The sequence below is a fragment of the Cryptomeria japonica genome, chromosome 4, assembly GCF_030272615.1.
Source record: "Cryptomeria japonica chromosome 4, Sugi_1.0, whole genome shotgun sequence".
Taxonomy (NCBI): Eukaryota; Viridiplantae; Streptophyta; class Pinopsida; order Cupressales; family Cupressaceae; genus Cryptomeria; species Cryptomeria japonica.
Window position 1 is genome coordinate 408,155,856 of NC_081408.1, and position 22,611 is coordinate 408,178,466.

Here is a 22,611-nt window from a genome sequence, read left to right on the forward strand (position 1 = left end):
TGAATCATCATCATCTTCATCTTTAAATAAACGTGTCTCTACTAAACAAAAATCTTTTTTTTTCTTTCTCTGTCATTTGTCTGCTTTTTTCTATCACTAATTTTATATATATCCTTTCTTTCATCATCATCAGATCTTTTGTAGTCTTCCTTATATATATATCTACAAGAATTAAGACCAATTTTACCATAATCAAAGCATTTTAGAGGTAACATAGTTTTTTACTTTCCGGTTTCTCTTTTTATTCTTCTTAAAAAGTTTGCTTCAAGTTCATCCACCAGTTAATCTTCAAGCATCTTTGAAACATTGAATGTCACTTCTCTCCTCTTCTTTTTGATATCATCCATTTCAACAATCTCAAAAGTAGATAGTGAACCAAGAAGTTGGTCCAGAGTATACTTATCTATATCATTATTATAGTGCCCTACCCCGACTCATCCTTCTCCTTTTATATTTATAGACCCTATTGGCGTAACTTATTTTACTTTATGATAATATTCGATGGTATTATACTATTTGTTGACTCTATTTATATTTCAGATGCTTATGGTGATACTTGTTATTGATGATCATGATATGATGGATTTATATTAACGGTCTCTATATGCACTTGCTATGTTAGATGGATTATATGAATCATGGATTTGATAGCATTATGATTATGCTAGCCCTACTTCTCGAGTATATGTGATGAGTTGGTGTTATGATTATTGGCATTTGTATGAAGATTGCATTAATGATTTGTTATGTTGTCATTGATGTCAATTAACCGGTAATGATGTTGTTATAATATTGTTTTGTAACTGGTAGTAAGAGCTAGTGAAGGGAACTATAACTGGTAGGTGAGTTTGTGGAGTGAACTGGTATTGCTAAGTATTGGAGAGTTGAACTGGTAAACCCTACCTGTTGATTTGATAAACCCTAACCGATTATGTTTGGTGAATTGATTGTATTGGTTTATGATCTGATGATGAGTGGTAATGATTATGACACGTATGAAAATTTTATGAGAAGAGTTTCAAAGTGTTTTTGGCGTGTTGAGATAATGGTTTTTATCTTGGGAACAAGTAAGTATATTGCATGTAATGAAAACCGCATGATGAATTATTGAGTTTGATGAAGTGGTGATCAAGGAGCGGTCAAGGCTATCTTGAATGATGTGCAAAGTTTGTTATGTAATCCAATGGTCATACTTGAACCGACTTGTTTGTAATCTCTATGAGAGAATTAGGTTTTTGCTGTGTTACCGACCTAGTGATTTGTTTATAATGTCGATGAGTTGTTTTGTTTCAGAGTTGGCAAAGTTTTAGTTGAGTGTGTGGTTGCTGAACCGAATGATGTATCTGTAGTTTGTGTAAAGCCAGATAGGAGCATGAAAAATATTTGAACAAGCAAGTGTAGTGCTATTCAAACAGACCAGCAAACCCCTGTTGTTTTCTAACAATTACAACAGTAAAATCCCCTAACCAGGTAAGCTCTAACAAGCTTAGTGTAATTCAAATCCTCTAACTAGGTGGTCCATTATCTTGGATTTCAAATCCTCTACCGAGATTACTCCTCATAGGGTATTGCTTCTAATAGGGCATTATAGTCAATCCCTTAATCAGGTGGTTCCTAACAAGATCTGTTCTTAAGAAGACTTTTTGTAAAAGCTTTATCAAGCTTGGCTCCTAACAGGGCAAACTTCAAAAGGGTTCCGAAAGTTAACTTGTGAGTCTCATCTCACCGCGGTTTTTCCCATTTGGGTTTCCACATCAAAAATATTGTGTCAAGTGGTGAATGTTTTTGTGGTTATGTTTACTATGGTTGAATTGCTTAACTGCTTAATCCACTTTGCTAAGCTATGATTAACTGACAATAATCTGAAATGAGGTTTTACTTATGTCATTAAAGTATTTGGATGCTTGTGAGTTTCAAGTTGTTTTACTATTCATCTGTTGTAACAGTCAACCGGTTTATCTTGACAATGATATTGCATTTATAGTTTAGTGGTTTAACTTGTCAGTTTGTAATTTGCTTTGAGAGGTTGAATCTGAGATTGGTGAAAGTTTATATCAATTTTTCTATGTACTGATTCACCCCCTCTCAGTAGTTGACCGAATCCTTATTCTTTCATCATACCATCAATTGGTATCATAGCTTCTCAGGTCCTCTAAGGTCCAAGCCTAACAACTTGAGGTAAAGATCTTGTAGAACATGATGAAGAAGGAAGGTCCAAAGTTTAATGGAGAGAACTATAGAATATGGAGTGATAGAATAAAAATTTATATCAAGAGTCTAGGAAGTCAATACTGGGAACATGTTGGTACTCAATATGTTGCACGCAGTGGGATTATGACTGATGATCAGATGAAAGAGCAACAAGAAAATAATCAAGCACTAGAGGCTATTATCAGTTCTTTGTCTGATGCAGAGTATGTAGATGTCCATGGTCTAGAGACTGCATATGAGGTATGGAAGAAACTTGAAGATATTTATAGCGGTGATGAACATGTGAAGATTGCCAAGGAAGAGAGTCTAAGAGGAAATTTTAATGACATGTAGATGGCTGAAGGTGAGAATATCCAACAGTATGGGCAAAGGATAAAAGAGATAGTTGGTGAGATCAAGAGTGCTGGTGGTAAAGTGGAAGATGCCACAGTGATTAGTAAGGTGTTGAGAACCCTGCCACCGGTCTATGCTATCCGAGTTGCAACCATTCAGGAGCTAAAATCTATTGATAAAACTAAGGTAACCCTTGACTCTATCATTGGTAAGTTTACTGCTTTTGAATTAAATGGTTATGATGGTAGTGTTTAGAAATCTGAGTCTACATTTAGAGCTTCATTTTCTAACCCATCTATGAGGAAAAGTATAGATGTCGGTCACAGTTATGAATCTAGATCCAGCAGAGAAGTTGATGATGAAGACAGTTTGGTTGAGCTTGAAGTATTGTTGGCAAAGCGGTTGCCTAGAGGTATCGGTAAGTACAGAGGTAAATTACCTTTGAAATGTTTTGCATGCAACAAGATTGGATACATTGCAGCTAACTATCCTAATGGTGATAATGAGCACAAGCAAGAGAAGTTCAAAAAGTACAAGGGATAAGGCAAAAGAGATGGTCTTATTGTAGTTGATGGTGGTATCACTGATGAGGAATATGAGGGTGATGCTAATGTAGACATTGCTTTTATATCCATTAAAGAGGAGACATCTGATCAGAAGGCTTTAGTTTCTTGCATGGATAATTCTGATGATTGGATCCTTGATAGTAGTTGTTCACATCACATGACCGGTGACTGGAGAAAATTTATTTATTTGAAGGAATTTTATGGTAGAGTTGTGAGATTTGGTAATGAATCACCCTACATGGTTAAAGGTAAGGGAACTATTTCTCTTAATGGGAAGAGTAGTGCAAATGATGTCGACTGGGTTGAAGGACTAAAGCACAATATTTGGAGTGTTGCTCAACTCAATGACAGAGGATACCAATTAGAGTTTAAGAATGGTATGTGCAAAATCTATGGGAGCAAAAGTGAACTGATTGCAACTGACAAGCAGACTAAAGGTAACCTGTTTCACCTGGATCCTAAAGTTAGCAACTATTTAATTGCTAAAGTAGATGATAGTTGGCTTTGGCATAGGAGATTTTGTCATATAAATTTTGATAATATAGTTAAAGTGAATAAGTCCAAGACAGTGAGAGATTTGCCTCAGTTGGACTAACCGGTTAATGCTCTATGTAAGGAATGTTAGTTGGGAAAGTGACATCCTCAACTTTCAAGAGCAAAACTTTTTCAGCAGAACATCTATTAGATTTGGTTCATACAAACCTCTGTGGACCAATAAGGACCAAAAGTATTCAAGGTGACATATATTTATGATCTTCACTGATGATTTCTCAAGAATGATGTGGGTCACATTCTTGAAGGATAAAACAAAAGCATTTAGTAAGTTCAAGGCATTCAGGGCCTTAGCTGAAAAGGAGAGTGGTAAGAAGATAAAGTGTCTGAGGAATGATCAAGGCGGTGAATTTACTTCCAAGGAATTCACTAGATATTGTAAAGAAAATGGTATCAAACGAAAACTTTCAGAAGAATCCAAAGGAAACACATTTGATAGAAAACAAGAAGATATTCAGATATTTGAAAGGCACTATTGACTATGGATTATGGTATCCATATGAAGGTAACTTTGACTTAAAGGTGTATACATATGCAGACTGGACATGTAATGTTGATGATAGGAAAAGCACAACTGGTGGAGAATTCTTTCTTGGAGGAAGAATTCTTTCATGGAGTAGCAGGAAGTAGAGTTGTATATCACAGTCTACACCTGAAGCTGAGTATGTTGCATCTTATATGAATTGTACCCAAGCTATCTGGATGAGGCACATTCTGGAAGGTTTCAAGATGAAGTTTACAAAACCTGTAAAGATCTTATGTGACAATACCAGTGCCATTAATATTTCCAAGAACCTTGTTTTGCACACACAAACCAAGTATATTGAATTGAAGTATCATTTCTTGAGGGAAAAAGTGCAGAGTAAATGTTAGGGTTTCAAGCATATCCGAAGCAAATACGAGCTAACAACTATATACAAATTTAAATATAAAAGATAAAGAAATAAAACAGGACACAGATAACACAAAGATTTAACGTGGTTCACCCAGAATGGGTTACGTCCACCATACAAAGCCATCCAATCTTTCTTATTATCCAGCAAAAATAGTACATCAACCTTACAATGCCTTACGCATTCCAGCTGCTTATACCATGCGTTTTTAGGGCAACAAACATAGTCGACCTTTTTAGGGTTTTATTACAATGTTGGTTTTCATCAACAAAAAATGGCGAGGATATGTGCTGAGTGTACAGTACTTTTCTGATTAGTCACCACATATCAACAGTAAAGATGTGATCTTGGAGCATGTTTCTACCAAGGAGTAGCTTGTAGATATCTTTACAAAACGTCTGCCTAAGATTACTTTTGAGTATCTTAGAAGTTAGCTAGGGGTTGTACCCCTTGATGAGGTGAATTGAGAATGATGTAGAGTAGATTAGTCCCAAAGCTACTTGCAGAATTTTTCAGCAGGATTGGTGTAGAAGTGGAGTTATTCCACAGAGGGAGCATCAAGTTGCAGGTTGTTGATGTTGAACAATGAAGTTTGACATTACATGTTTTACTTTCACTTTGGAATTGTTGTTAAAGGGAGAGAAGAACTATGTGATTATGGGGAGAAGAATTGTATGGTTGACATAGAGAAGATCTACGGCTAGCTACCAACAACAGACAAGGAGAGTACATGCTAAAATGTAAACCAAGTTCCTATTCACAATCATATCAATCAATGGTATTAATATTTGTATTGCCATCAATTCCAAAGGGGGCGATTGTTGGCATTTGCATGAAGATTGCATTAATGACTTGTTATGTTGTCATTGATGTCAATTAACCGGTAATGATGTTGTTATAATATTTTTTTGTAACCGGTAGGAAGAGATAGTGAAGGGAACTGTAACCGGTAGGTGAGTTTGTGGAGTAAACCGATATTGCTAAGTATTGGAGAGTTGAACCGGTAAACCCTACTTGTTGATTTGATAAACCCTAACCGAATAAGTTTGGTGAATTGATTGTATTGGTTTATGATCTGATGATGAGTGGTAATGATTATTGTGTGTGTGAAAAAGGGTTTGTAGCTGCAAGCACAACACTTCAATTAAATTCATTACATGTATGGTTAGTAATCAATAATACATAAATAATAAACCATAACAAATCGACTAATTGCCTTCTAAAGGATGCGAGTATAAGATTTCTCTCAGATTTTTATAAGCAATACCAGTGACTAGACTACACCACGACGAAGGATTTAATCTATATGAGCATGATATTAAGCTAAATGGATGCAAGATGGATGAATAATTCAAGCCATAATGGATTCAAGCAAATAATGGATTCAAGTAATGATGGATGTAAATAATCTAAAAAAAGCACAATGTATTCAATGATTCCAGAGCAAAAATCAGTGTAATAATAATTAATCTCCAAGTGTTTTCTCAAAAATCTCTAGGGTGAATTGGAATGAGAGTTGAAGGTTGAATTTATAGAGAATTACAAGAGAGATGATGAAAAAAGCTCAATTTAGGATTAATTGAAAATAATTGAGAAATTAGGTTCAGTTAACCTTGAGATAGATTCCAATTATAGTTTAATTGAAATGCATTTAGATAGGAAGTTCAAGTTGCATTAGAAATAAGATTAATTAATTCCATGCATTTGTGATAAAAATAGATAATTCTTTAATTTATTCAAGAAAAGAATCTTTTCAATGCAACTGAGCTTCTTTTTTTGAAAAACTTTGAGTTCCAATTTTAGAGAATAATTAAATAATTCAATTTAATTGCTTTTCTGATTTCAAGTTCTGAATTTAGAAAAAGAAATAATATCTCAAGTTGGATTTCTCTCTCAATTCAATTCTTTTTGTTTATTTTCAATTCAACTCTTGCTTTTTAATTAATTCCTCTTTTGAAATAAATTAATTCCTTTTGCATGATTAAATGGCAATTTTATTAACTAATTAAATATGCAAGGATACTTAATAAATTAAAATAGGATAATTGATCAAAATGATTTTTCTTGGAATGATTCAATTAATTAAATCAATATTTAATTAATATTGAGTAATTGATTTGCCATGTGATATTTGATGATTGAAGAATTAATAATGTGCTCAAGATTGATTTAATTGCCTTTGGTTAGGACCTTGGTGATGTTGTCGAGATTAGGGGCCCATGGTTTAGATGACCATTTTTAGGGTATTACATTTTCCCCTCTTTGAATTAATGTGTGAGCAGAGCGTTGGTTCAAAGAATGTGTGATGTCTAGGGGATGCCAGTTCTGAACTTGATTGATCACGAACCAGATGAAGAGCAAAGTGTTTAGCTTGATTCAAAGTGATAAAGCTAAATGAAGTTTGATTAAAGCGATATCGATCCCAAACTTGATTGAACTTAGGAATGATAGAAAACAAAAAGATACCGAACTTGAACTTGATTGATCAAGAAGCAGACCTTACTGATCTAGAACTTGATTGAACTAGACACAATGGGCGAAGATAAAAATCGATCTTGAACTTGATTGATCAAGATATGATGAGCGAAAAATAAATTGTCCAGCTTGATTCAAAGTGATGAAACTGAACACTTGCTTAGATTGAACGTGTGATCAAAGATACTCTTTAAACTTTTGATTGAGTTTAAATGAATAATCAGCTTGATGAAAAGTGATGAAACTGATTAACATTAAGAGATTGATTCAGATAAAAGACAAATGTCAGCTTGATTTGAAGTGATGAAACTGATATGCCCCTAGCGATAAGATTTGATTCAGATGATCTAGAGATCTCGACTTGATATGAAGTGATAAAGATGAGATACCCCTTAGCAATAAGGATTTGTTGATTGTTTTTAGTTGAAAAGATTTTTCTTGACTTTTGATAAAGATTTTAAAAAAAATTTCTTGACATTGAAGATGTGAGGTCATGAGGTCATGAGTATGCCCTCTCGGGAGCGAAATTGAAAGATAATGAGGGTACATGATGATAGGCAATTTTCAGCGATGACAAGTTATTTGAGCAGAAAGAATAATTCAGAGGAATTGTTGAAAATTTGGCATTGATTGATAAGAAATTGAGCACAAAGTTGATTTGTAGAATAAAATTGTATTGAGATTCAGAGTTGATTAATGAGAAATTGAGTTTAATTTGAAGAAAGAATGAGATTTTTATGAAAAGCGCTAAGTGGTCCAAATTTGGAAATTGACCAGCAAAATGATATCGGATTTTGATTTCGATCCCGAAAATGGAATCAAAATGAACAAATTAGGTAAGGGTACAATTTTCATGTCCATCGGAGCAAGTTGAAAAATTAGGGTTTTAGCTATATAAGGGGTAAAAGTGTCATTTCAAATCATTTTAACCTCCCAAGTTTGAAAATTCAAAAAGCCTTCTGTGAAGAAAATGGTGGTCCCTACTCATGAGCATCGATTTGAGTGCCAGAGATGACATAATCAACCTCGACACTATGAGCTAGCGGTAAGTGGTCAATCTTAAGCCTTTTTATGTTCTCCATTTTGAATTTTTTTGTTCAAATTTCAAGTTTTCGCACATTTTAAGTCGGTCAATCTCATTTTGTCGTGCAAGACAAGATTCTGTCTCGTACGAAAAACTGCTAAATTTTGTTTTGTCATTTGAGGCCATTAGTTTTGTGATTCGGACCCCACCCTTATGTCGTACGACAAACTTCATAAAATACCATTTTGTCGTCCGAAGTCTAATCATTTGTCGTATGGGAGTCTTTTGTCATACGGGGCCTAATTCTGACTCGTACGAGTTGCTGCCCTTCTGTGTTTTGTCATTTGGAAAACAGTGAGCATTATTGAATGTCTAAACTTGAAATTTTGATTTTGCAATTGGCATAGTTGGATTTGCATGATGTTTTACTTCTCTTCGAGGCTTATTTGGAATGTTTTCTGATGCTTCTTTGTGTGATTTTTGCAGGTTTGATTACCTCATGTTCTCTTTAGATGCGTTTATTCGCCTACCATGACATTAGTTTGGCAACTTTCAGAGGTTGAGCAAGCTCATATTGATTTGTGTGGTTTGATGCACCTTCTTAGATTACCTGATATCCGTGTGAGTCACGGTATGCTCACGACTTTTGTAGAGAGATTCCATTTAGAGCATAACACATTTCATTTACCAATGGGGGAGATGACTATCACTCCCGAGGATGTATATAGGATCCTCCACATCCCTTTTGCTGGGGAAAAGGTGGATTATGATGCGACACACCTTCCCGGATTACAGGCAGTTAGGCATGTCTTCAGGGATCCTGATATATTGACACGTTCCATCAGTTGGGACATCATGATGAGCAGGTACAATGAGGAATTTCCTCTGGCATGTGTCTTAGCAGGGTTTATTAGCTGCTTTCTGATGCCGGATAGGGGACAACAAGGATTCTAGCATGGTTGGGGCAGGATGCTAGAGAGATTGATGGAGACCCCTCAGAGGCTTGGCTAAGGTTCATGCATATTAGCCCACATGTATCGCGAGATGCATGAGATAGTGTATAGGGAGGGCAAGAGCATGGCTGTTGGTGTGTTGATCTTACAGGTTTAGGCTTGGGAGTACCTTCCCATTTGTCGGCCTATTGTAGATGACAGTAGAGAGCCTGGGCAGCCGATTATATATAGGTATGCCGGTTATGTTACACAACCTCATCTGGGCAAGACCGATTTTTGGCGGTGACATTTAGATGACCCTATAGCCATGATATGGAGATCTTATAGGGGCCTAGAACCATGAAATGACTGGCGACTGGTACGCCGGGATATTTTTGTTATGCGCCCACTTATCGACAGATCGTAGACTATTGTGGAGCAATTTGTAGTATCACAGGTTATGAGGCAATATAGCAGGCCTCAGGGGGTGTCACATGAGTTCATGACATATGCCCGATATGCTGATGAGGAGAGGCAGGGATGGTCACTGAGGTTATCCTATGCCTTGAGTATGCAGGAGCTGACTGGTCTACAATGACTGAGATGGGACTACCTGGATGATGTTGTGGATGCAGGGGTATTGCTCCAGTACAGGGATTGGTTCCAGCAACATCCATTCCCTAGGATGACAGATCCAGCTGAGCAGGCTCTTCATATAGAGGAGGTTGAGGATGATGCCCCCGCACTGGGACAGGGACAAGGCCAGGGATAGAGACAGGGATGAGGACAAAGAGCCGAGGCTTAGAGGTAGGCAAGTGGCGATCCTAGTGCTAGTAGTAGCAAGGTTCCAGCTGGTCAACAAAGGGGTGAGGGCAGATCCCTTGGGAGAATAGGTGTGAGGTTGGGCGGAGCTGAGGAGGAGCGAGTAGCTCCGAGATAGGTCTGGCAGTAGTGGGAGGAGCAGGGTGGAGTTGGAGGTGGAGTTGGGGGTGGAGAGCCTATGAGAGAGTAGGGGATTGACGTGGGACAGTCGATGAGAGCACGTCTTGCGGAGTTGCAATCACAGTTGACAGTGGCTCAGACTTAGCTAGCAGAGCAAGACCGATAGCTAGTAGAGCTTAGGTTTGAGTGTGATCTCCAGGCCACAGAGATGAGAGCAGAGATGAGAGCATAGATGGAGGCTTTGCAGCAGGAGGTCCTTCACCAGACGAGTAGGGCAACATACTATGTTGCATCGTATAGCGTAGCAGTTCCAGTTGTGCAGCAGGTTATCCCCTACTCGTAGTATATGGCATAGTCAGAGGGAGCTTAGGCACCTCGTCAAGATCCCGGTCAGTAGGCTCCACTTCCTCCACCAAGTGATGAGGGAGGGGCTGAGAGCTAGATAGTCTTTTTTGTAGCTCTGCTATTTTTTGTAGACATGCCCATTTTTTTGTAGCCTATACGATTCTTGCTCTGATGGGAGTTTGTACATGTCATTTGACATTATTTTGTACTCTGACTTTATACGATATATATATATATATATATATATATATATATATATATATATATATATATATATATATATATATATATATATATATATATATATATATATATATATATATATATATATATATATATATATATATATATATATATATATATATATATATATATATATATATATATATATATATATATATATGAGATTTGATTTGAATTCATTGTACTTGTGTTGATTCATTTATGAGATGTGTTCTATATGCTTTATTCTATATGTATGCATTTCTTTTCAGCATGTAATGCAAATGATTATGGATGTCTATTTTTGTTTCTTTTCATATGCAAATAGATGAATGTGTAATGAGTAATATGAAATGTATGAATCTATGTAAGATGTCTATGTATGCAACTAACATCTCAAAACACAAGTACTGAATCGAAAAAATGATGAAAAAGAGATCACTTAGCGTAAGAAATGATGATGCTTTTAGATCTCATAAAATTAAGAGATCATTATTATCACATCGAAATCACTATAGATTCACAAAATACAGAATGAAATGCAAAATGATATGCAAAATGATAGGCAGATTAGAGTTCCTTTCTTTTTCAATGTGCAATATTTGTTATCTTGTCCACAATGACCCTTTTTTCATTCATATCCTTGGACAAATTTCACAGGGACCCGAATTGCATCATAAATAAATTTCCTCAAAACAAACAAAGAAATGATGTGGGCCTCCTTGTAGTATTCAAATAAGCGGAGTCGAGGTATGTGAGGTGATTTCACCTTGATGTGAAGGCTCTTATCACAGGCACCCATCTAATTTAGATGTTTCCAGATCATTGGGATAATTCCTACAAGCAGAAAACAAAGAAAATATTATGCCCCCAATCCTTGCTCCTCTTAGTCACAATAGACTTCCTCGAGTTACTCAAAGGGATATTAATCCAAAACCAATATAAAAGACAACACACAAAGAAAATTTTTATTCATAGCTCAAACTGTTTAGTGATTGTTTTCCGTTATGTTGTTTTACTTGTTTACTCAGTGATAAAACTCTTCAGTAGTCAGGAGATAGGTGGCTGACTCGTAATGGACGACCAGGTTTCACTGACAGAAAAATGACTTGGTTGATGCTGCTTAGGACATGTAATGTGCTCTGTCAATTAACCTAAGACTAGGACGTTGATCAGTTTCAAGTCATGAGGGTTCCAACAAACTAGGATGTCACAAAAGTGACTAAAATATATGTACAAGCAAAAAAAAAGATGCAGGAAAGCGAGAATGCCAACGTTATGTTGATAGATGGAGCGCTTGAGTACAAGAGGCGCCCGTTTGCCAGGTTTTCACCTGCTTGGCAGAGATTCAATTTTTTTTTAACCAAGGTGTCTGTTTACCAGGTTTTCATCAGAGCATTTTCTCTCTTTATATATTTTTTTCTTTTTTTCTTTTTTTTTTTTAATTTTTTTTTTAATTTTAATTTTTTTGATTTTTTTAAGGACTTTTTTAGCTGTACATGTTGCTGGAGCAGAGAATGCTAAGTGAAGAATTTCTTCAAGTGGATGGTGTTAATCGATTCACGGAGTTGTTCTCCTTCCGAGTTTGAGAGTTGATAGGCACCAGAGTCGAATACTGTAGTAATGATGTAGGGACCCAGCCATTTGGGTTCAAACTTCCCTTTGTTGTCTCGAAACTGCTGATTTTTAGGATTTTCTCTCAAGACTAGGTCACCAAATTGAAATTATCTTTGTCAAACTTTCTTGTTATATCCTCTGGACATTCTCTTCTGATATACTCTGAGATGATCAAATGCCACTTGTCGATGCTCATCCAACAATTTGAGTTCTTGCAATCTAGATATTTTATGATCTTCATCAGTAACAAGGCCTTGCATGGAAACTCATAGAGATGGTATTTCTACTTTAATAGGTAAGACTGCTTCAGACCCATACATCAAAGAGAAAGGTGTATCCCTAGTAGGTGTTCTGATACTTGTTCTATAAGACCATAGTGCAGGATTGAGCTACAGATGCCAATCCTTCCTGGATTTGTTCACTATTCTGTGCAAGATAGTTAATAGATTTTTGTTAGATGCCTCAACTTGTCCATTACCTTGAGGGTAATATAATGATGAGTAGTGTTGTTTTATTTTGAATTTCTCACAGAGCTCATTCAGATCTTTATTCTTGAACTGTCCTCCATTATCAGTCACGATGGACGAAGGTATCCCATACCTGCAGATGATATAGTTTAGGATGAACAAGGCGACTTGTTTACCAGTTACTTTGATGAGCAGAACCGCTTCTACCCACTTGGTGAAATACTCAGTGGCAGTTATGATAAATTTACGTCCATTAGATGAAGCAGGATATACCTGACCAATGAGATCAAATGCCCATTGCTGAAAAGGCCAATGTGTAGTGAAGGGTATAAGATCCCTTGCTGGAGCATGTATGAGATTTCCATGTAGTTGACATTTCTCACAAGTCTTAGAAAATTTAATAGCATCTTTCTCCATGTCTGGCCAGTAGTAGCCAACCCGTAATAGTTTCCGAGCTAAAGTAAGACCATTTGAATGAGATCCACAAATACCTTCGTGAACTTCCGATAATGCATGTTTAGATTCTTTAGTTTCTAGACACCTAAGCAATGTACCGTCCAAACCTCATCTAAATAGATTGTTAGCAATGATAACATACCGTGAAGCATTTCAAGTTAGGTTTCTTTTCTCATTACGGGCAAGATTTTTAGGGATAATTTGGTCTCGTAGATAAGAGTAGATGTGGCTGTATCGGGATGAGTCATGTCCAATAATAGCATAGACTATTTGGGTCTCAGGAGAATCATAGGTCCGGTAATATAACTCTTCCACCAGGAATTCAAAGCAAAAATTGGACTCTTGTAACTCAGATATAGATGCCAAGGTGGTCATAAAATCTACTACTCTGTTTGCAGATCTAGGAATCTATTGGAATGATACAAAAGCAAAATACTTCTTAAGATCATCCACCATCCTTTTATAAGGCATCGGTTTCTCATCTCGAGTCTGATATGTATCATTGATTTGATTTATGATTAGTTGAGAATATCCATAGATGTGTAATTTTGCAGCCTTCCATTCAATAACTAGCTTGATCCCGTTCACCAAAGCTTCATATTCTGCAATGTTGTTTGTGCAAGGGAATATAATCTTATAAGACTTTGGGATTGAATACTTCTGAGGAGTAATAAATATTATTCTAGCATTGGAACCATTTTGAGTAAAAGATCCATCAAAGAACATCTTCCAGGGTTGTTGAGTAAGATGCATTATTGATTCATCTGAAAACTCTATATGCAGCAGTTGAGTGTCTTCAAGCGGAGCTTCAGCAAGTTGATTAGCAATTACCTATCCTTTTATGGCTTTGTGTTCCACATATTCAATGTTAAGCTTTGTAAGGATCATGACCCATTTCGCCAATCTTCCTGTAAGTGTTGCTTTATTAAGAAGATATTTGAGCGGATCAATTTTAGCCACCAACTTGACTGAATGTGCTAACATGTAGTGTCTCAATTTTTGTGATGCAAAGACTAATGCCATGCATGCTTTTTCTATTATAATGTAGTTCATTTCTTAGGACACCAATGTTTTGCTGATGTAATAGATAGCTTGCTCCTTCTTATTGTCATCCTATTGTGCTAGAAGTGCCCCCAGTGATGAATCAGTTGCTGATATGTATAAGATTAGTGGTTTACCCTAAATCGATGATATCAATATTGGTGGATTAGATAGGTACTCTTTTATCTGCTGAAGGTGTTGTTCACATTCTTGATCCCAGTTGTATATTATTGCTTTCCTCAATACTTTTGTGAAAGGTTGAGCTTTGTCTGCTAGCAGAGAAATGAAGCGTCTAATAGATTGGAGATGTCGCTGTAGACTTCTCATTTGACTGATATTCTTCGGAGGTGGCATTTCTATTATGGGTTGGACCTTCTCAGGATCAACATCAATTCTCTTCTTTAAAATGATGTAGCCAAGTAGTTTACCAGATGTTACTCCGAATGCATACTTCTTTGGATTTAACCGGAGTTTGAACTTTTCCATTCTGTCTAGTATAGGACCTAGCTCTTGAATATGCGTGGATCTCTTCATAGTCTTCACTAAGGTGTCATCAACATAATCTTCCATATTCTTATGCATCAAGTCATGAAAGATAGTTGTAACTTCTCTCGGATAGGTCGCCCCTGCGTTCTTTAGCCCAAATGGCATGACATTCCAGCAAAAGGTTCCCCATGCACAAGTGAAATCTATCTTTTCTTGTTCTCCAGGAGCTATTTTGATTTGATTATATCCAGAGAATCCGTCCATTAGTGAGTACATCTAATACCTAGCAGTAATGTCAACTATCATATCAATGTTTGGTAATGGAAAGTTGTCCTTCAGACAAGCTTTGTTGAGATCTCTAAAGTTAGTGCAAACTTTGATAGATTTGTTTGCCTTTGACATAGGTACTATGTTTGAAATCCATTCGGCATAATCTATAGCTCTAATGAATCCATCTTTTAGTAGTTTTTCTAGCTCAGCTTTGACCAGCAGTGCCACATGTGGGTGCATCTTACGGAGTTTTTGCTTGACTAGTTTAACTCCTGGTGTGATAGAGAGATGGTGCATGATGAGATCAAGATCCAGGCCTGGCATATCAGAGTATGTCCATGCAAAGTTTATTTTCTTTTCCAAGAATAGATGAGTGAAATCCTTCAATTCTTTTGTTGATAGTGATTGAGCTACATGAATGATGTGTGGTGTCTCTTGACTCCCAATGTCCACTGGCTGAGTTGGCTTGATCAATATGGAAGACCTTTCCTGGAAATGACTTGGCAGTACATCAAGTATCTCACCTTCAGGCACCTCAGAGAGGTTTTCACCTTTAGGTACGTCCTTTATTTTCTCTTTTTTAGATTCTGACACCACCACAATGTGGTTTTCACCATCAGATCTTTTATTTTTATTTTTCTTGTTTTTGCGACTAAGATACTTGATATCTGCTTCAGTCATGTTTTCACTTTGTTCACTAGTGGAAGAGTCTATAGGCTCAACTGAATTGAGATAATAGGCTAACATATAGTCATTGGCAAAATTAGGTATATTCATGGGCTGGTTCTGTAAAGTACAGTCAATTAGTTCTAGATGTAGTAAGGATAAATGTTGGATAGGTTCGAGAGCATTCATGGTATTGTCATCACAACTGCGGATCGAAAAGTTGAGTTCCAGAAGGATACCTTGCGTAAGTGTCTCGAGACCAGGAAGAGTAAGAACATGATTATTAAAGTTCATGTTAATATTTAGTTGATCTAATCCAATAGACATACTTGTAACATCTTTCCCTATGCCAGACTGGACTTCATATCATGGTTTGACAACGATAAGGTCAGTAGACAGATTTTCATTGTTTACATTAGATGATTTAGATTTTGATGCTGAGTAGATATTGTCCTAAATAGGACTGTTGTCAGAGTCATCGGATAAAGTTTTCGAGTCTTCTTCAAGTGATTTAGTGAGCATATGTATGGTATCAACACCAACATCTTTAATACTGCAAGTTCCTTCATGTTGTGGCTCATTTGTCATTTGTATCTGACATACCTATTGACATGATCTTGATGTTTCTGTGATTCGCTGTCGTCTAGTCCATTCAGCTTCTTCTGGACTGATAACTGGTTCTTGTTCTATAACTTCTAACTCTTCTTGTGTAGTGCTATACCTGATTTGTTCTGTTTTAATATAGGGGTACATAGATAAGAAATTTTCTGGTATTCTTCCTTCTTACAGTCCTTGTTCATAGTTTGCTTGTCTCTTTTGTCTAATTTCCTGTATTTCCTTCTCTAGTTTTATGCGTTTCAGCTCTTGAATATCATCAATGATACCGCTAGACTCTTCTGGAGTTTTTGTAGTGGATGTGTCTGAGAGGTGATCTGGACCCCATTCATACTCATTTGAGTCAGTCTCTGAATCGTCTACTTGCTGCCTACCAGTGTATGTGATTGGAACTTTTAGTGGTGCAAACAATTCTCTGATTCTTACTACTTCATCTCTTATATCCTCTGGGACCTCAACTTCTTGTATTATTGTAGCTGACACCATCGGAGCTTGAGCACTGACTATTTCTTCTTTCTTGACTGCTGATTCTTCTTTCTCTTTTGTACACTCTACTTTTGTTTGTTGAGCGTCTGCTTCCTGTAATGTTGAAGGCGATATCCTTTTCTGCCACTTAGACTTAGAAACATGTTTTTGGTCTGATGTCTTTTTCGGATTGTACCCCAGTCCAACCTTATCATTTGTGGATTTTTTTTGCAGTTGAATTGGTTCAGAATACCCTCTTGATGTTTACCCAGGGGACTAGTACCTGAATATCCCATGCGTTGAATCATCTTGTAGCCAGGACCATATTGGTTTGAGGAAACCTCACAATGTCGTACCTCTTCATTTTGACTATCTTCCTTAAAGAGCTAGTTAAGAACAACATCCTCTTCTATTTCATCCGCTAGGGAGGTAGAAGACTGTACAAAGAGACCATCATATATGGTATTCAGAGTTGAAGTATGTGTTCTCATAGCCTCTGATGGCTTGCCCAACTATTTTGGTGATGGAGGGAGAGAAACTAATGAAAGTACCAGTTCTATCTTGTAGCCATCCATGCCGGTATTTGTAATCTTCAATCTCTTTTCTAAGTGTTTCATCAGTGCTTCTGGATCTTCATTTGGAGAGGCTGCCCTATTATGAGGCAGAAAAATATCTGTACCTTTTGTCAATGCATTACAAATGACATTTGTATCAGCAGGAATACTGACTTCAACTCCGTTATAGGGGAATTTTAAGCATTGATGGTATGTTGACGGTACTGCCTTCATTTCATGAATCCACGACCTGCCCACTAAGATATTGTATGACAAAGGAATATCAAGTACTTGGAAAAGGACATCTCTTTCTACAGTTCCCACTCTGATTGGTAATGATACCAGACCTTTAGAGGTCTTTTCTTCTTCATCATAGGCTTTTATTGTTATTTTCTTACCGGGATCAATGACATTCTCAGAGAATCCTAGTTGTGTAAGCAGACTGTAAGTACAAATATTCAACCCTGTGCCTCCATCTATCAATACACGTTTGACTCTATGTTTATGGATCATGTCTTCAATATGAAATGGCTAGTTATGTGGATGATTTAGCAAGTTGTCATCTTCTTCAGAGAAGGTCCAATAGTGAGGTGAGGTTAGATGACCCACCATGGATTGAAACCGATCAATGTCTAAATCCTTCGGAACATTAGTGGTGAGCAATTCTTTGTCCAGGATCTCTTTGTGAGTAGAAGAGATTTTTAGTAATTCAAAAATTGAGATTTGAGCATTTGTCCTTTTCAACTGTTCAACGACACTATATCTAGAGGATGATGATGAAGTTAACCTTTTAAATTTGTCCAAGGTTGATACTTTTTTTGTTTGTTTGACAAGGCTGGTGGGTTTGATGTTGCTTGAGCTAGGTTGGAAGAACTAGCTCCTTGGAGAGTGACTTTCCTCTGAGATCGGGTCAAAACTCTGCATATCGTGATTCATTTGGTTTATCTTGAACTATAATCACATTGCAATATTCTAATTGGGAAGGCTTAGTCATATTGATAATGTTGTCATGGCTGGTATAAGTATAATTTACCTTGGCACCTCCTTTGGTCTTTGAGGAATCGCCTTGTTCATAAATAGGCAAAGGGTCCTTAAATGCTTTATGATCAGCATTGGTCAGGTGATTCCCAACAACAATTTTACTAGTGTCTATAAGATCTTGTATCTCATGTTTTAGCTTCATGCAATTATTTATGTTATGACCTTTATTCCGATGGAAGTTACAGTATTCATTTTCTCTCCACCATCTTGGTTTGACTTATGGATCATATGGTCTAGAGTTATCTGGTAGTGTTATCAACAATAGAGTCTTGAAAGCGGATTCATATGATTCTTCAAGAGGAGTGAAATCACGCTTAGGTTTGGAAAGCCAAGGTTTCTCTTTGAACCATTCTTTTGTTTTCTTGGGAGGATTTTTTGTTGCAGCTTCATCAACTTTGAGTTGGTTTTAATAGTGTCTACTACTCCGCCATTAACAACATTCTTGTTGTTGTCTTTGCCAAATTTCCAATACTTGTTCTTCTCTTTAGAGTTAGATCCTGGTTGTGTTTCTTTCCAAGGTGAGATATCCCCTTTCTTTATGAGCACATCTTCCATTCGAATGGCATTATCTACCATTTTGTTAAATGATGGGTGTACTTGCATTTGTATACTATATTTCAGTTCGGGGACCAAGTTATTGACAAATATATCCATTTTCTCAGAGTCTGGGATAGGTCGTGGATATCTAGAGAGCATTTTTCTCCAGCGTTGGAGGAAAGTGAGAAAAGGCTCCCTTGTTTTTTGTTTAGTATTGCAAAGATTGATCATAGTCACAGGATGTCGAATGTTGTATGAGTATTGTTGTAAAAATAGTTGAATTAGTTCTTCAAATGTTTTTATTCCTTTAGGTAGACTTGAGAACAATTCCATGGCTTGTCCTCCCAAACTCCTCGGGAAAAGGCGCATGAGATACATTTTATCGTGCATGAACTCCATACAGGTGGCACAAAACTCTCTGACATGATCTTGAGGATCTGAGCTACCATCATATTTGTCAAATTTGGGGATCTCAACTCGTGAGGGAAATGGAGACATGTATAGATTTTTGTTAAATGGAAATGGGCATATTGTCCCCAGAGAATATTGTTTTGGGGACTTATCCTTATTCTTGAATTCTGTAATCTCAGTTTGTAAGGCTTGTAATCATCTGTGTACTGCGAGTATAGGTGACTCTTCCTTTTTAGTGATGAGAGTTTGAACATCATATCCAGTAGGAAGTTTGGCACCTTGTTTTGCTAGTTTTAGGAAATAGTCTTTCTTTTCTCAAGCCAGGATAGCTGTCATCATTTTTCTAAAGTTTTTGTCCTTTTGACAATAACAAATATCCTTTTCTAGCGGTTCAGTGCCTCCTTTATCTTCACTTGATGATGAATTATTATCAGTTTCGTAAATACTAAAGTTGTCCTTGTTCTTGTCATTGTGTTCCATCTCATATATAATGGGAGAGTCAGGTTCATCAAAAATTAGTCTGCCTGATGACGAAGGTATGTCAGTGAGTGGATCCTCCATGTAAAATGGGTTATCTTGATATGAGAAGGTTTGTCCTTTGCCTTTGGCTTCTTTCTTATGAGAAATCCTGGTTTGAATAGGCATTTTTATGGATTAGTGTGACCTAAAGTTGTTTGTGATGCAGAGGTCAAGATCAATTTCAGAGCTAGTTTGTTCGGTTAATGTATTGTTTGAGAGAAACAACTGAGATTTAGTCTAGTTTCAGGAAAGATCTATCCCATATAAGGCGTTTATCTAGGTTGATTTGAGAGTAGTGACTAAGATTCGGTCTGGTTTCAGGAATGATCTATCCTATGTAAGACATTATCTAAGTGACTTAAGTTTGATAGGTAGTTGATTGAACTAGCTGAAAGATGATCGACCAAATCGTGCAACACAAATGGCAGAGGTACACTGTCTTGATTTGTTTATGCTTAGGATGATGATAACCAGTATTGTGTTCACTGTAGACTGTTTTAGGCAAGTTTTGATTGCTTTGTACTGGCAAAACTAGAGATTCATATGACATGATTTACTGAGTTGGATGACAATTTAATAGTTCCAGGATGACAACAGTTCTGTTTTGTACGAGTTGCTGCCTAGTACCGTACGACAAATGGGTATGACCAAAATGACAAAAGATTCAGTGCAGTTTTGTTTCATACGACATAGGATTTAGGTTCAGACGAAAGACTGCTGGGTTTCATACGACAAAGGATTGAGCTTGAATGACAAATTATCAGACTCGTACGACATAGGATACAGTGCAAGATGATAAATGATCAGATTCATACGACTGTTCATAGGACAGAGACTAAAATTTTGAGTTTTCGATAGCTGAGTATGACCAATTTTGAGATGGACTGATTTTTGTCCAGGATAGACTAGTTTTGGACAAAATTTTGACTCAAGATGGACCAGTTCTAACACAGACAGAGTTTCAACTTAGGATGGACTAGTTCTGACTTGGATAGAGTTTCGACTTAGGATGGACTAGTTCTGACATAGACATAGTTTTGACTTAGGATGGACTAGTTCTGACACAGACAGAGTTTCGACTTAGGATGGACTAGTTCTGACACAGACAAAATTTTGACTTAGGATGGAGTAGTTCTGACATGGACAGAGTCTCTAATCACTGAGTTTGTTTCTTGTCTTCTCCAATTTCGGTATTTCAATTTTTTTTGTTTCGAGGATGAAAACATAGAAAACACGTAGTATGAATAGTAACTCCAATCACAACATGCAAACCCTACGGAAATTGGCGAGAGAAGAAAACCTTTGCTTGTAGACTCAGGTACACACCCAATAGCTAATCAGAATACGGTAGCTGAGTCTCACACAATGGATTATCAACACCATATTATCCAACTCCAAACGCTAATGGGGGCTCGAAATGACAAGTATCTTAGGAGAGTTACTATCTCTCTTGCACAAAGATTATCCCCCGTTTTGGAGGTGAACCGGGTAGCTTCTAATTTTAATTAGAATTAGTAAGGGATCCGTTCGACGTGTCAAGGTATAAACTCAATTAAGAGGTCTCCCAGCCTTGAAAACCAAGGTTTAATATACCCAAAGGTACGAAGGAGAGATATTCCCGAGCACCGCCGTTGACATGATTTTCATCAAATAACATTTATTTTATAGTGGGTTGGAGTACTTGGCATTTAAACATTCCCACTTGGGTTGTTCCCCTCTCACCGACCGTAATGGCTAAAGAGTTATTAGCTCCTCGGGAGGGCAGGCCTGCTAAAGATGTACAAGTCTCAAACTTAAAGAAAATGCCTCAAGGGTTTGGATTTCTGATTGTCTATACAGACAAGAGCATACTCTCATACCTCTCAGAATTTACTTAAAACACAAAATATAGATTTGTTCTTTAACTAGATAGCAAGTTAGGTGACTAAAAATAAATTTAAAGAATACACGATGTTTGGTCGATTCTCCTCGGGCAACCTGCAAAGACAACGAATCAATAGTCATAGTGTCTTTGTGCGACAAGTATATTCTTCGACAAGCATTCTGCAAAAACTGATTAGGCTATGAAAAATTCTAAGATAGATAGATAAACAACTAGAGTCAATTGTCAGAATAATCAATTTGAATAGAAAACCAAAATCATGAAATTTGCTTCTTTTTTTTTTTGTCTTTTTAACCAGAAAAATACAGAGTCCTATGACAAAGTTTACCAGATCGTACGATACAAGATTTCTTCTTGTACAATACAAAATTCCATTTCGTACGATACATAATTCTTGTTCGTATGACACCTATAGTTTGTCATTTCAGCCTTTGAAAAATGTCGTACGAGATGACGCAGAGGCTGTACGGACGAAAATCCGAAAAGTCAAAAATCTGAAAAAAAATAAAAAATAAAATAAAAGTTAGTCTTGGAGGCAGAAAAATGTAGTCTTCGGCCCCACGATGGGTGCCAGAGATATGTGTGTGAAAAAGGGTATGTAGCTGCAAGCACAACACTTCAATTAAGTCATTACATGTATGGTTAGTAATCAATAATCAATAAATAATAAATCATAACAAATTGACTAATTGCCTTCTAAAAGATGCGAGTATAAGATTGCTCTCATATTTTTTTAAGCAATACCAATGACTAGACTACACTAAGACGAAGGATTTAATCTATATTAGCATGATATTAAGCTAAATGGATGCAAGATGAATGAATAATTCAAGCCATAATGGATTCAAGCAATGATGGATGGAAATAATCTTTAAAAAACACAATGTATTCAATGACTCCAGATCAAAAATCAGTGTAATAATAATTAATCTCCAAGCGTGTTCTCAAAAATCTTTGGGGTGAATTGGAATGAGAGTTGAAGGTTGAATTTATAGAGAATTACAAGAGAGATGATGAAAAAAGCTCAATTTAGGATTAATTAAAAATAATTGAGAAATCAGGTTCAATTAACCTTGAGATAGATTCCAA